Source organism: Anabrus simplex, chromosome 1 (genome assembly GCF_040414725.1).
Source record: "Anabrus simplex isolate iqAnaSimp1 chromosome 1, ASM4041472v1, whole genome shotgun sequence".
NCBI classification, from domain to species: domain Eukaryota; kingdom Metazoa; phylum Arthropoda; class Insecta; order Orthoptera; family Tettigoniidae; genus Anabrus; species Anabrus simplex.
Genome location: NC_090265.1, coordinates 1,191,677,720 through 1,191,690,285, shown reverse-complemented (window position 1 = coordinate 1,191,690,285; position 12,566 = coordinate 1,191,677,720).

Genomic DNA, 12,566 nt, shown 5'->3' with positions numbered 1-12,566 from the left:
CGTAAAATAAGGCCAAATCCACATGCGCGACACAGCTCTCACCCAAGATCCCACCAAAGAGTGGTAGCGGGGAGAAGAATAAGAAAAAGAAGTTGCGCATGGGTACCGCAACGACTAAAAGAGTATCGGACACAACATAAGTTCGGATTCAGATTAACCTTCTCCATGTAATCCATGAAGAAAAGTAGGTACGGTATTGTACGATAACTGTACGAGGTCTGAGAGGTGGTAGTGGTAGTGAATGTTGTTTGAAGGACTTTGGGATGTGAAGATTGCATTTTGTAGATTCATACCTAAAAATCTATTTGTTCCATGAATACCGAGCTTACCTTATCTTTTAAAATCAACTACCAGGGTAAAATACATGCATAATATCAATAATATCTGCCTCAGTTCAACATAACGGGTGCAAATACCAACAGATCACACTTGAACATGTACAATTTTCACGGAAGATATTACAGTGCTTTATGAACCATGATCCTTTCTGTGCGAAATAATCATACTAGTGCCAACAATAAAGGGATAAACCTGTATCAAAGCACATTTTATTTCATGCCATGTAATTGCCTTCTTCTCATACTCAAAATAAAAGGAGAGAGCTGGCCCGGGGTCTAATGGGCGAGATTGCCGCTATACATGGGCTCTTATGGGACTAATCCCCGAGAGCTGGGACAGGGCCATATGGGCACGGGGTAGGGTGTTCGATACGTTTAACATGGTACCTTATGACGCTAACTCCCAAGAGCTGGTTCGGGTACTCTGTTCGTATAAACCTAACTAGTGGGCTGCCTTAGGGGCTCACAACTTGTAACTAAGACCTATTAGTTTTATCAGCCAACATTCGAGAATGAGGCAAGGGCTCCTATGCAAAATGGCTGCTATACTCTATTCATATAGACCTTAACTAGAGGGCTGCCTCAGGGTCTCACAACCTGTAACTTATGACCTATTAGCTTTATCAGCCTAATATTCGAGGACTGAGGCAAGGGGTCACATGCAAGATGGCTGCTATACTCTATTCGTATAGACCTAATTACAGAGCTGCCTCAGGCGCCTACAACTTGTAACTTATGACCTATTAGTTTTATCAGCCTAACATTCGAGAACTGAGGCAAGGTAGCCTGTTGGGAATTGATAGACACTACTCGAGATTATTCTTTGGACTTGCTATGTTTTATATCTTTATTTAATATCATTGTATCATAAGTGTTATATCTTAGGTTTTTAGATTTTTTGATAACAATAATAAAAAGAAAGGAAACGAGACTAGTATGTTTACTTGACTGCTCTTCCAATATCACGACATAGCCTCTGTACATTGGTTATATTAGACTAAATTTAAGGAGCTGGGCTATCGCTCATCCTTCTAGCCAGCTGCCCTTCATAACTTTAGTCTAGCACAGGGGCTAGTGGTGACACAGGGGCTTTTATGGCACTAACTTGGGGAGAGCTGTGCTAGGGCTTTTCGCGTATTGGGCTAATGCGAGGGTTTCATCCTCCTAACCGGATGGCCTTCCTAACTTCAGTCTAGCGCAGGGGCTCTTGGGTATAATGGGCTCTTATGGGACTAACCGGGGGAGAACTGCACTAGGGCTGTCGGGGAAATATAGCTGCTCAAAGCTGGGAGGTATGCAGGTGTTAGGGTTACAAGGCAACCGGGATGTTAGAAGGTAGACACTGCTATTAACACCACAGCGAGGGTTGTAATCTCGTATTACCGAGATGCAGTCCGCCTCGATGGCTATATGGTTAGCATGCTGGCCTTTGGTCACAGGGGTCCCGGGTTCGATTCCCGGCAGGGTCGGGTTTTTAACCATCATTGGTTAATTTCGCTGGCACGAGGGTTGGGTGTATGTGTCGTCTTCATCATCATTTCATCCTCATCACGACGCGCAGGTCGCCTACGGGAGTCAAATCAAAAGACCTGCACCTGGCTAGCCGAAAATGTCCTCGGACACTACCGGCAGTAAAATCCATACGCCATTTCACTTTTACCGAGGTGCAGCCAGTACTCTACTCCCTTGCGAGGGCTCTAACATCAACTAGTCTAAGCTTGGAGGTATGCAGGTGTTAGGGTTACAAGCCAACCTGGGTGTCAGAAGATAGAAACCGCCATTAACACAGCAGCAGTGGTTGTAAGCCTGTCTTACAGAATTGTAGCCAGGACTCTACTCCCACTGCGAGGCCGCGACCACATGAAGTACAAATGAGCTAAATGGCGAAAGGGTAAAAGGGCTAAATGTTTGAAAGGACAAAAGCGCAAAAGGGTCAAATGGCAAAAGGGCTAAATGGAGAAAGGGCAAAAGGGCTATATGGCAAAAGAGCAAAAGGGGAAAAGGGCTAAAGGACTAAATGGCAAAAGGACTGAAGGGCAAAAGGACTTACATTTTGCTAGTATTTAGGATGTCTCTCCTCCTTTATCCGGGCTTGAGACCGGCCGTACAGCTAGAGGTGAAGTTAACACCGTAAGGAAGGGGGAATGTTGGAAATGAGTCTGTACCAGCATAGCTACTCGATCCACTATATGGTACTGAAGGATGAGTTAGGTGAGGTTGAGGGTGAGGGTGCGGGCTGGGAATGTAGGAAGGTGTTCAGGATGCTGTACTGTCGAGAGAGAGCTTTCAAGTAAGGTCTTCACTTTGAAGAGCTATTACTCAATAATACCTGCACGACGTAATTCTTGCTCTATTTCAAAAATATTTGCTTTGTACTCTGTATAACCAGCATGTTGATAGGCTCTTGGCTGTTGCAAACGTTTTACCAGTAGGTTGGAGTCTTTACAGTATTTTACGTCTGCATAGGGTAAAAGAGGCTTGTTGTGAACTTTGAGCCTGCATGCAGACAGTTGATGTGTAGCGACTTGTTTTGATGTAATACGTGCTTCTGCAATAGCGTTTCTAGCTACAAAATTTGTTTTGATAGCAAAGAAGCGTTGAAATTTTCTTCTACTTCATCTTGCATTTCTTCTTCTTGAGCTGTTTGCACGGCGACAGAACGTGTAGTAGGCTTAGAAAATGAAGTAAGATCATAAATCTCTAATGGCAAAGAAACACTGAGACCTTCTTTTTCTTCTTCTCCTTCTTTCTCTTTATTATCACTATTATCATCATCATCATCATCATCATCATCATCATCTTGCTTCTCTTTATCTTGAAAGGTGTGCTTAGTAACAGAACTTGTAGCAGGCCTAGACTACAAACGAGAATTGAAAATCTCTCGCAGTGTTGTACTTTTAAAATAAATCAGTATTTGCTTGAATTTGAGCTCTTTAAATTTTCTTCTCGGTGAAGCTACATTACACGCGGCTTCGTGACGTTGAGCGTTGTAAGCGTTCTTGAACTCTCTTCTACAATGTTTGCATTGAAAAATAGTCCTACAAGATATCTCATGACGTCTCTTGTGATAGACTGGGAGAAATGTTTTTCCACACTCTTTGCAAATATAGCTAGAAATGGGTTGTTCGATGATGGACTTTATGTTCTGCTAACAGAGTTTTCTTTAAAAGAAAGAAACTAAATGTACTAGACACCTGCTATTCTTTACTTATATAATGTAATACAAAGCTGTGTAGATTAGAACAGTAGCCTATAGTAGCTTTAGGACGAGAGGTCTTACCACGATGTGAACAGCTTGACGGTTAACAGTAAACTAGCACAAAAAGCGTATAACGTATCTTATCGTACCTTATACAGGGTGAGTGGGGAGATTAGAAGGGATAGTCAAGGAATAGAGAAGGAAGCGGCCGTGGCTTGGTTCATATGGGCAATATGTTGATATATCTCTGATGATATCGAGCCTCCTGCGTCGATTTACACCCCCACTTCCTCACCGGCTGCAATTCCTTACGCCAGCCCGTAGTGGGTGATTGAATCATCATGGCTTGCATTTTCTCTCTGTGCGTGGGGGTGATGGAGTAATGCGTGTTTTGGAGCAACTTTCGTAACTTCATCTGTTTTGCATTGGCTTATGCCATAAAGTGCTAGAAACAACGTTTCGATTCGTCAAATTTGGGGGTTAAATGCCAAAGAGTCAAATATCTCGAAAACGGTGCGTCCTAGAGCAGAAGGGACAATTTCCGTGGCCCCTAACTGCGAAACACCCCATCTGATCTCGCTATCAAGAACACTATGGCATAAGTTATAAAGTGATAGGTCCAACAGTTCTGTTGCTACTTAGCCCCGTTGGCATTTTGTCTGCTATGAAACTTACCCGGACGCACTCATTTTTTGTTCTCGGAGAATCCATTAGGTGGGGGAGAACTTGTGTTTCAAGAACTGAAATCTTACAGACGTGGAAATTGGTATTTGGAATATCCTTTAAAAATAAAGAAACATGTATTTTTTTTTCGACTTGAGAGAAGACTGTTTCTAACATGTACAGTTGTATGTCACATATTCCTGAGTTAGCTCAGCCAGTAGCCCGGTCATCTTAGTCCCGAAATGCAATACCACAAACGTGGTTTACAAAGAGGTACTGGGGTAAATGAAACTCATTTTTCGGTGCGTTTTTTATACTTTAGGGATTTTCAGATAATGTCTTATTACAGTACCAAGGAACGATTATTTTTATCAAATTACGAAATCCACACGAGCGAAGCCGCGGGTAACTGCTATTACATTGTATATTTTAACATTCAGGATAGTTTGCTCTATTCAGGAAAGTGGAAAAGTACCATGTACACTGTTTGATCACTCTCATGTCCAGGTGCTATTAATGTTTCACTCCCCAAGCTGCCGGGTTCAATCCCGGTTCAGTCTGATGCCTGAATGCGTCCGTCTCGGGTCGGTAGATATACGAGCAGGTAAAATAACTCCTGGGGGGCAAAATTCCGACATCTCTGAGTCTCTGAAAAATGGAAATTGTAGTTAATGTGTTATTATTTTTTGTCTAATACCTTTCATGTTCTTTATTGAAGAATACATGGCATTTGATAATTGCTCATATTTATAGGTGGCATGTGAACCGCAATCTATAAGTGAATGCAGTGTTATGTAGCTCCAGTGAGTTCGAATATCTCATTTGGTCCTCAGTCTAGTTTCATGAAGTCACCTTATTCAACGCAGAATCGCTGTAATTAAAATTTATGTCGCAGAGAAAATATCCAATTATGAATGAATTTCTATTGCTGTGGGTTGTATATACGGATGGGAATTCAGTAACTGTACAGTTAATTTTGTTTACAAGAGATAAAAGTTGTTCGCGCATTACAATCTCCAAGATATTACTGTTTAGATTTTTTTTTTTTTGCTAGGGGTTTTACGTCGCACCGACACAGATAGGTCTTATGGCGACGATGGGATGGGAAAGGCCTAGGAGTTGGAAGGAAGCGGCCGTGGCCTTAATGAAGGTACAGCCCCAGCATTTGCCTGGTGTGAAAATGGGAAACCACGGAAAATCATCTTCAGGGCTGCCGATAGTGGGATTCGAACCTACTATCTCCCGGATGCAAGCTCACAGCCGCGCGCCTCTACGCGCACGGCCAACTCGCCCGGTCTGTTTTGATTTAATATTAATAATGATAATAATAATGGTTTTTCATCCCACTAACAACTTATACAGCTTTCTTAGATGTCGAGATGTTGAAGTTTTGTTTCTCAGTTGTTGTTTGTTATGTCAGTAAAACTACCAACACGAGGTTGCCGATTTGAATGCCTTCAAATACCACCAGAAAGTGCCAGTTTGAATCCGCCAACTTGAGCTAAATTTCAGTTTGAACTGTGTGAAACAGCCCTTCATATGGCCATTTGTTATGTGTATTTCAGTGGACTTAGCAAACTGATATGTAATAGCACCTTCTGGCGCAGTAAGGAAATTAATGTGAAATATCTTACTCCTCGTTTCTTCAGTGACACCTGAAAGAATTCCCATGACTGTTATGGAGGAACTGTTGGCGATCTACCCTGCCCATGGGGCGGGGACTTAACACACAGACATAAAAACCGTCTTGTAAGAGGTCATTAGGTCCATGGCCTACCAAGACGACTGCTTCCCATCCAGGAAGCCTGTAGATGCTGAAGTCTACGTGATCTGCGTGACATCTTCAGCCTATTGCTTGGCTTCACTGACCGGATCCGTTGAATCTCTTATCAGACAACTCCTCAATTGGTCTCAGGAGGTTGAGTGAACCACGTTCCAACTCTTAATCCAGAATTAAAATATCCCTGAACTGACCGGGATTCGAACCATGTTGAGGTACCACGGACATGGCTACATACATACATACAGTAGTCCCAAAATTTAAGCATAATCACCAAACAAGGCCATACCGCCTGATAGGAATGTCAGACAGATTGCTGAATAAACGGAAGTTGAATCACACACCATATGCCACACAACTTGTCCAAATAAACAGTGTCAGAAAGGTACTGATAGCTAAGGTACACCTTTGACAACAACTAACAAAACTTGGCAATGTCTTCCACAATAAAATATGCTATTGATAGGGTCACACATGCTTCGCTGCGACGTGGCATGCTCTCTCTCAGATGGTCCAAGAGCTCTTGTGGCAATCGATCCCATTCCTCCGAAAGAGCAATGCGAAGGTCTTGGAGGGTCCTTGGTGGAGGCTGACGGGATGCAATTCGCCTCCCTAATGCATCCCAGGCATGTTCTATAGGATACAGATCCGCAGACTTCGCTGGCCAGTCCATGCGATGAATGTCTTCCCCAGCCAGAAATTCATCCACCAGAGCAGCGCGGTGCGGTCGGGCATTATCGTCCATTAAGAGGAAACCTGGACCAACCGCATCTCTGAAGAGTCTAACATGTGGTCTCAGTACCTCATCCCTGTATCTCCGAGCGTTAACAGTGTTCCTTGGACCACCCATGAAGATGTGCAGGTCCGTAGGGCCATTCAACATGATGCCACCCCACATCATGACGCCACCACCACCATACTGGTCCCGTTCCACGATGTTCCTGTGGTTGTATCCGCTACCTGGTTCTCTCCAGATTAATGTGCGACGGGAATCGTTCTGCAAACTGAAACAGGATTCATCTGTGAAGAGCACATGCCTCCATTAATTCATGGTCCATTTTCGATGTTGACGGTTCCATAGTAAACGGGCCCGTTTATGTGTTGGAGTGAGAGGGATTCACACCGCTGGACGTCGGGCAAGCAGTCCTGCTGTTCTGAGCCTCCGGCACACAGTTTGCCTGGAAACGGCAACCCCTGAGACGGCTTTCAAGCTTCGTCGACAGTTGTCTTGCAGATGCACTCCGATTTCGTCGGGTGGTTAAGGCCAGATATCGGTCTTGCTGTGAGGTGGTTACCCTTGGTCGACTTGGTACTGGCCTACGACTAACATCTCCTGTGTCTCGAAATAGTCTCCAAAGCCTAGAAATGACACTTTGTGACACTTTCAAGGATACGGCAACTTCGGTCTGTGTCTGGTCTGCTTCCAGGCGGCCGTGTATTCTACCCTGTAAAACGGGGTCCAGATGGCGTCGTTGTGCCATTATGTTGTCAGGTTCGCCACGAGGCTACACTCCGCACACTGGAACAGGGCAAACGCGACTGAGGAAACATGGGGCGCAGGTACTGGCTGTGTTTACCTTGCGGTTACGCCGCTAGTCAAAGCAGGGAACAATCCTTTCCTATGTTTGAGGGAGATAATTAGGAATCTCACAGAAGACAGGAAGGAAGATAGGACTCCCTCAAACAATGTACAGGTTACAGTAGGTGTACAAGAGGGAGGGGAAGGAAAGGGGGAGTTGTAGAAGACAGGTGGTCTAACGTTCTAAGGGGAAGGAGATTGCATGCTAAGGGCTCTATTGAGGATCAGAATTCAGGACAGGTGTCTGTGCGGAATCGGTACGAGTCACTCCAGGTAGAACAACAGAGGGAAGATGAGGGACAGGGAATGTTGCTGAGATGTGTGGAAGTAGGAGGAAGGGAAAAGGAAGGAAATGGAAATGTAGAGTATAGGATAGGTAAAGACAGGTGGAACAGGGTCATGGGAGGGAGAAAAGGGAGGAGGAAGTAGCTTCTGCAGCTATCAGGAAAGATAGGGCTGACAAGGAGGGGAGGGGATCAAATGAGGTGGGTAGGGTTGAGGCTCTGGTCATGGGGGATTCCATCGTTAGACACGTGGGGAAAGTTTGTGGAGGAAAGGGAACCAGGATAGAATGTTATCCAGGAATTAGGTTGAGGCAGATGTTGAGGAAAGTAGAAGAGAGGGAGGAGGGGAAGGATAAGGTGGTAGTGTTTCACGTTGGTACCAACAACGTAAGGCAAGCTGATATAAGTACCAACATAGTTGGAGATGTGTGGGATCTGGTAAAGCAGCACGGGTGAAGTTTAAGAAAGCGGAGATTGTTATTAGTGGAATACTGTGTAGGAGGGATACTGACTGGAGGGTGATTGGGGATTTAAATGAGACTATGGAGTGGGTATGTGGGAAATTGGGAGTGAAATTTCTAGATCCTAATGGGTGGGTAGGAGATAGGGATCTGCGCTCAGATGGCCTTCACTTAAACCGCAGTGGTACATATAAGTTAGGAAATTTGTTTGGAAGGGTAATAGGGAGGTACATTCAGGGAAACGGGGTGGTCTAGGGAGCGGTGATAAGGGAACAGGGAACTGGAAATCAAATAGGGATCAAGTAGGGATGACATAAAATTGTTAGTGTTGAACTGTAGAAGTATTGTAAAGAAAGGAATAGAATTGAGTAATTTAATAGATATATATTTACCAGATATTGTAATAGGAGTTGAATCATTGGTGAGAAATGATATAATGGATGCAGAAATTTTCTCACTGAACTGGAGTGTGTATAGTAGAGATAGGATAGGAATGGTGGGAGGGGAGTATTCATTCTGGTGAAAGAAAATTTGTAAGCTATGAAAAAAATAAAGATGAGACACATGAAATTCTGGGTGTAAGGCTCATTTCTAAAGATAATAGGCAACTTGATATATTTGGAGTGTACAGACCAGGAAAGGGTAGCACTGACACGGATTCAGAATTATTTGATAAGATAATCAGCTATTTAGGAAACGACAAGGAAAGAAATGTGATTGTAGCGAGAGATCTGAATTTACCAGATGTCAATTGGGAAGGAAATGCTAACGACAGGAAGCATGACCAACAAATGGCAAATAAGTTAATATGGGAAGGACAGCTGATTCAGAAAGTGATGGAAACAAACAGAGGGAAAAATATCCTGGATGTGGTGCTGATAAAACCAGATGATCTCTATAGAGAAACTGAAGTAATAGATGGTATTAGTGATCATGAAGATGTTTTTGTTGTAGTAAAAAATAAATGTGATAGAAAGGAAGGTCTTAAAAGTAGGACTATTTGGCAGTGCCATATGGCTGATAAAGCAGGCATGAGGCAGTTTCTAAAAAGTAACTATGATCGGTGGAAAACGGTAAATAAAAATGTAAACAGACTCTGGGATGGGTTTAAAGAAATTGTTGAGGAATGCGAAAACACGTTTGTACCTTTAAGGGGGGTAAGGAATTGTAAAGACCCGCCTTATTATAATAGAGAAATAAAGAGACTAAGAAAGAGGTGCAGACTGGAAAGAAATAGAGTTAGAAATGGCTGTGGAAGTAAGGAGAAATTGAAGGAACTTACTAGAAAATTGAATCTAGCAAAGAAGGCAGCTAAGGATAACATGATGGCAAGCATAATTGGCAGTCATACAAATTTTAGTGAAAAATGGAAGGGTATGTATAGGCATTTTAAGGCAGAAGCAGGTTCCAAGAAGGACATTCCAGGAATAATTAATGAACAAGGGGAGTGTGTATGTGAGGATCTTCAAAAGGCAGAAGTATTCAGTCAGCAGTACATGCATTGTATGTAAGCTTTGGGAAGGCATTCTTTCTGATTATATTATACATGTTTGTGAAATTAATAACTGGTTCGATAGAAGGCAGTCCGGTTTTAGAAAAGGTTATTCCACTGAAGCTCAACTTGTAGGATTCCAGCAAGATATAGCAGATATCTTGGATTCAGGAGGTCAAGTGGACTGTATCGTGATTGACCTGTCTAAAGCATTTGATAGGGTGGATCATGGGAGACTACTGGCAATTGCTATATTTGCTATATTTCTAGAAAATAGATCTCAGAGAATTAGGGTAGGTGAAGCTTTATCTGACCCTGTAATAATTAAGAGGGGAATTCCTCAGGGCAGTGTTATTGGACCTTTATATTTTCTTATATATATAAATGATATGAGTAAAGGAGTGGTATCAGAGGTCCGGATGATGTTATTCTCTATAGAGTAATAAATAAGTTACAAGATTGTGAGCAACTGCAACGTGACCTCGAAAATGTTGTGAGATGGACAGGAGGCAATGGTATGTTGATAAACGGGGTTAAAAGTCAGGTTGTGAGTTTCACAAATAGGAAAAGTCCTCTCAGTTTTAATTACTGCGTTGATGGGGTGAAAGTTCCTTTTGGGGATCATTGTAAGGATCTAGGTGTTAATATAAGGAAAGATCTTCATTGGGGTAATCACATAAATGGAATCATAAATAAAGGGTACAGATCTCTGCACAGGGTTATGAGGGTGTTTAGGGGTTGTAGTAAGGATGTAAAGAAGAGGGCATATAAGTCTCTGGTAAGACCCCAACTAGAGTATGGTTCCAGTGTATGGGATCCTCACCAGGACTACCTGATTCAAGAACTGGAAAAAATCCAAAGAAAAGCAGCTCGATTTGTTCTGGGTTATTTCCGAGTGGTACGTTCCAAGCTATCGGTGGAGAGATGGCGTGGAATGACATTAGTAGACGAATAAGTTTGAGTGGCGTTTATAAAAGTAGGAAAGATCACAATATGAAGATAAAATTGGAATTCAAGAGGACAACCTGGGGCAAATTTTCGTTTATAGGAAGGGGAGTTAGGGATTGGAATAACTTACCAAGGGAGATGTTCAATAAATTTCCAATTTCTTCGAAATCATTTAGGAAAAGGCTAGGAAAGTAACAGATAGGGAATCTGCCACCTGGGCGACTGTCTTAAATGCAGATCAGGATTGATTGATTGATTGATTGATTGATTGATTGATTGATTGATTGATTGATTGATTGATTGATTGATTGATTGATTGATTGATTGATTGATTGATTGATTGATTGATGTAGAGCGAACACGTAAGGTTGGTAGGTGCATATATCGTGCGATTTGCGGTCTATTTCCTGTTTCCCTGCTTACTCGTATCTTACGCTTAACTTTTGGATACTAGTGTACATATGTACAATGTTAAATGGAATAACATATTTCAGATGTTACACAAGTCAGGCAAGACCACTGGTACTATTAATTACGAAAATAACAACCTTATTGAGCTTGTGAACGCGATAGGTATGAGAGAATGGTTGTAGGCGATAGATAACAGACCTGCTTAGATACAGGTTATCATACTTGAAGAAAACAATTCCATCTTTGGTAATGGAGAGCACTGCTTACACGTACAGATAAGCCGACTGACTCCGAACCTCCAAGTTGTTCTGAGAAGTTCAGCTTTCAGTGCATTAACTATTTGTTCTCAGAACTCTGGTACAACCTTCGTCATAACTCTCAGTCCAGAATTAAAATATCGCTGGACTGACCTGGAATCGAACCATATTAAGATACCGCGGAGATGGATACATACATACATACATACATACATACATACATACATACATACATACATACATACATACATACATACATACAGTCAGTTTCGTATTGAAAAATAAAATTCCTGGCGAGCTGGCCGTGCGGTTAGAGGCGCACAGCTGTGAGCTTGCATCCGGGAGATAGTGGGTTCGAACCCCATTGTCGGTAGCCTTGAAGATGTTGTTTCTGTGGTTTCCCATTTTCATAGCTGGCAAATACTAGGGTGTACCTTAATTAAGGACACGGCCGCTTCCTTCCCATTCCTAGCCCTTTCCTGTCCCATCGTCGCCACAAGACGTATCTGTGTCGGTGCGACGTAAAGCAAGTAGCAAATATATATAGATATATACATATTCTACCTACTGGCTAATGGTCGTTACTCCCAAGAAAGTAGACCCCTACGAACTTATACACTACTGCAAACTTCACGGAAGGTTTTGTAAACTCCCTAAAGTCTCAAGTGTCGGCAGCCCTGAAAAAGGTTTTCTGTAGTTTCCCATTTTCGCACCAGGCAAATACTTGAGCTGTACCTTTATTAAGGCCAAGGCCGTTTCCTTCCCACTCTTAGCCATTTTCTGCCCCATCGTCTCCGTAAGACCTATCTTGTGAAAGCCTCAATACCACCATGCGAGTTTACTAGCTCCATGGTTGCAAATTTACTCACTGCTACTAGATTCTGTCTGTGCAATAACGTCTTCCAGTAAGTTGCCACTTGTTCTGCTAGTGCGAGTGAAGCTGAAGACACGTCTACTTTATTCTTTATAGGCTGATGGTTTTACTATACGGCTAGTAACTCACTGAGTGTTTTCACTGGTTGCAAAACATCAACAGAAGTAGCTAGAGCGGGAATTATTGTTGTTGCCCTTGCACTTCGAAAGGAGTTGGAAAAAAAAAAAAAAAGAGGGAATCTAGAACAGTGTGAGCAAAATGCTGGATATGTAGGCGAGGA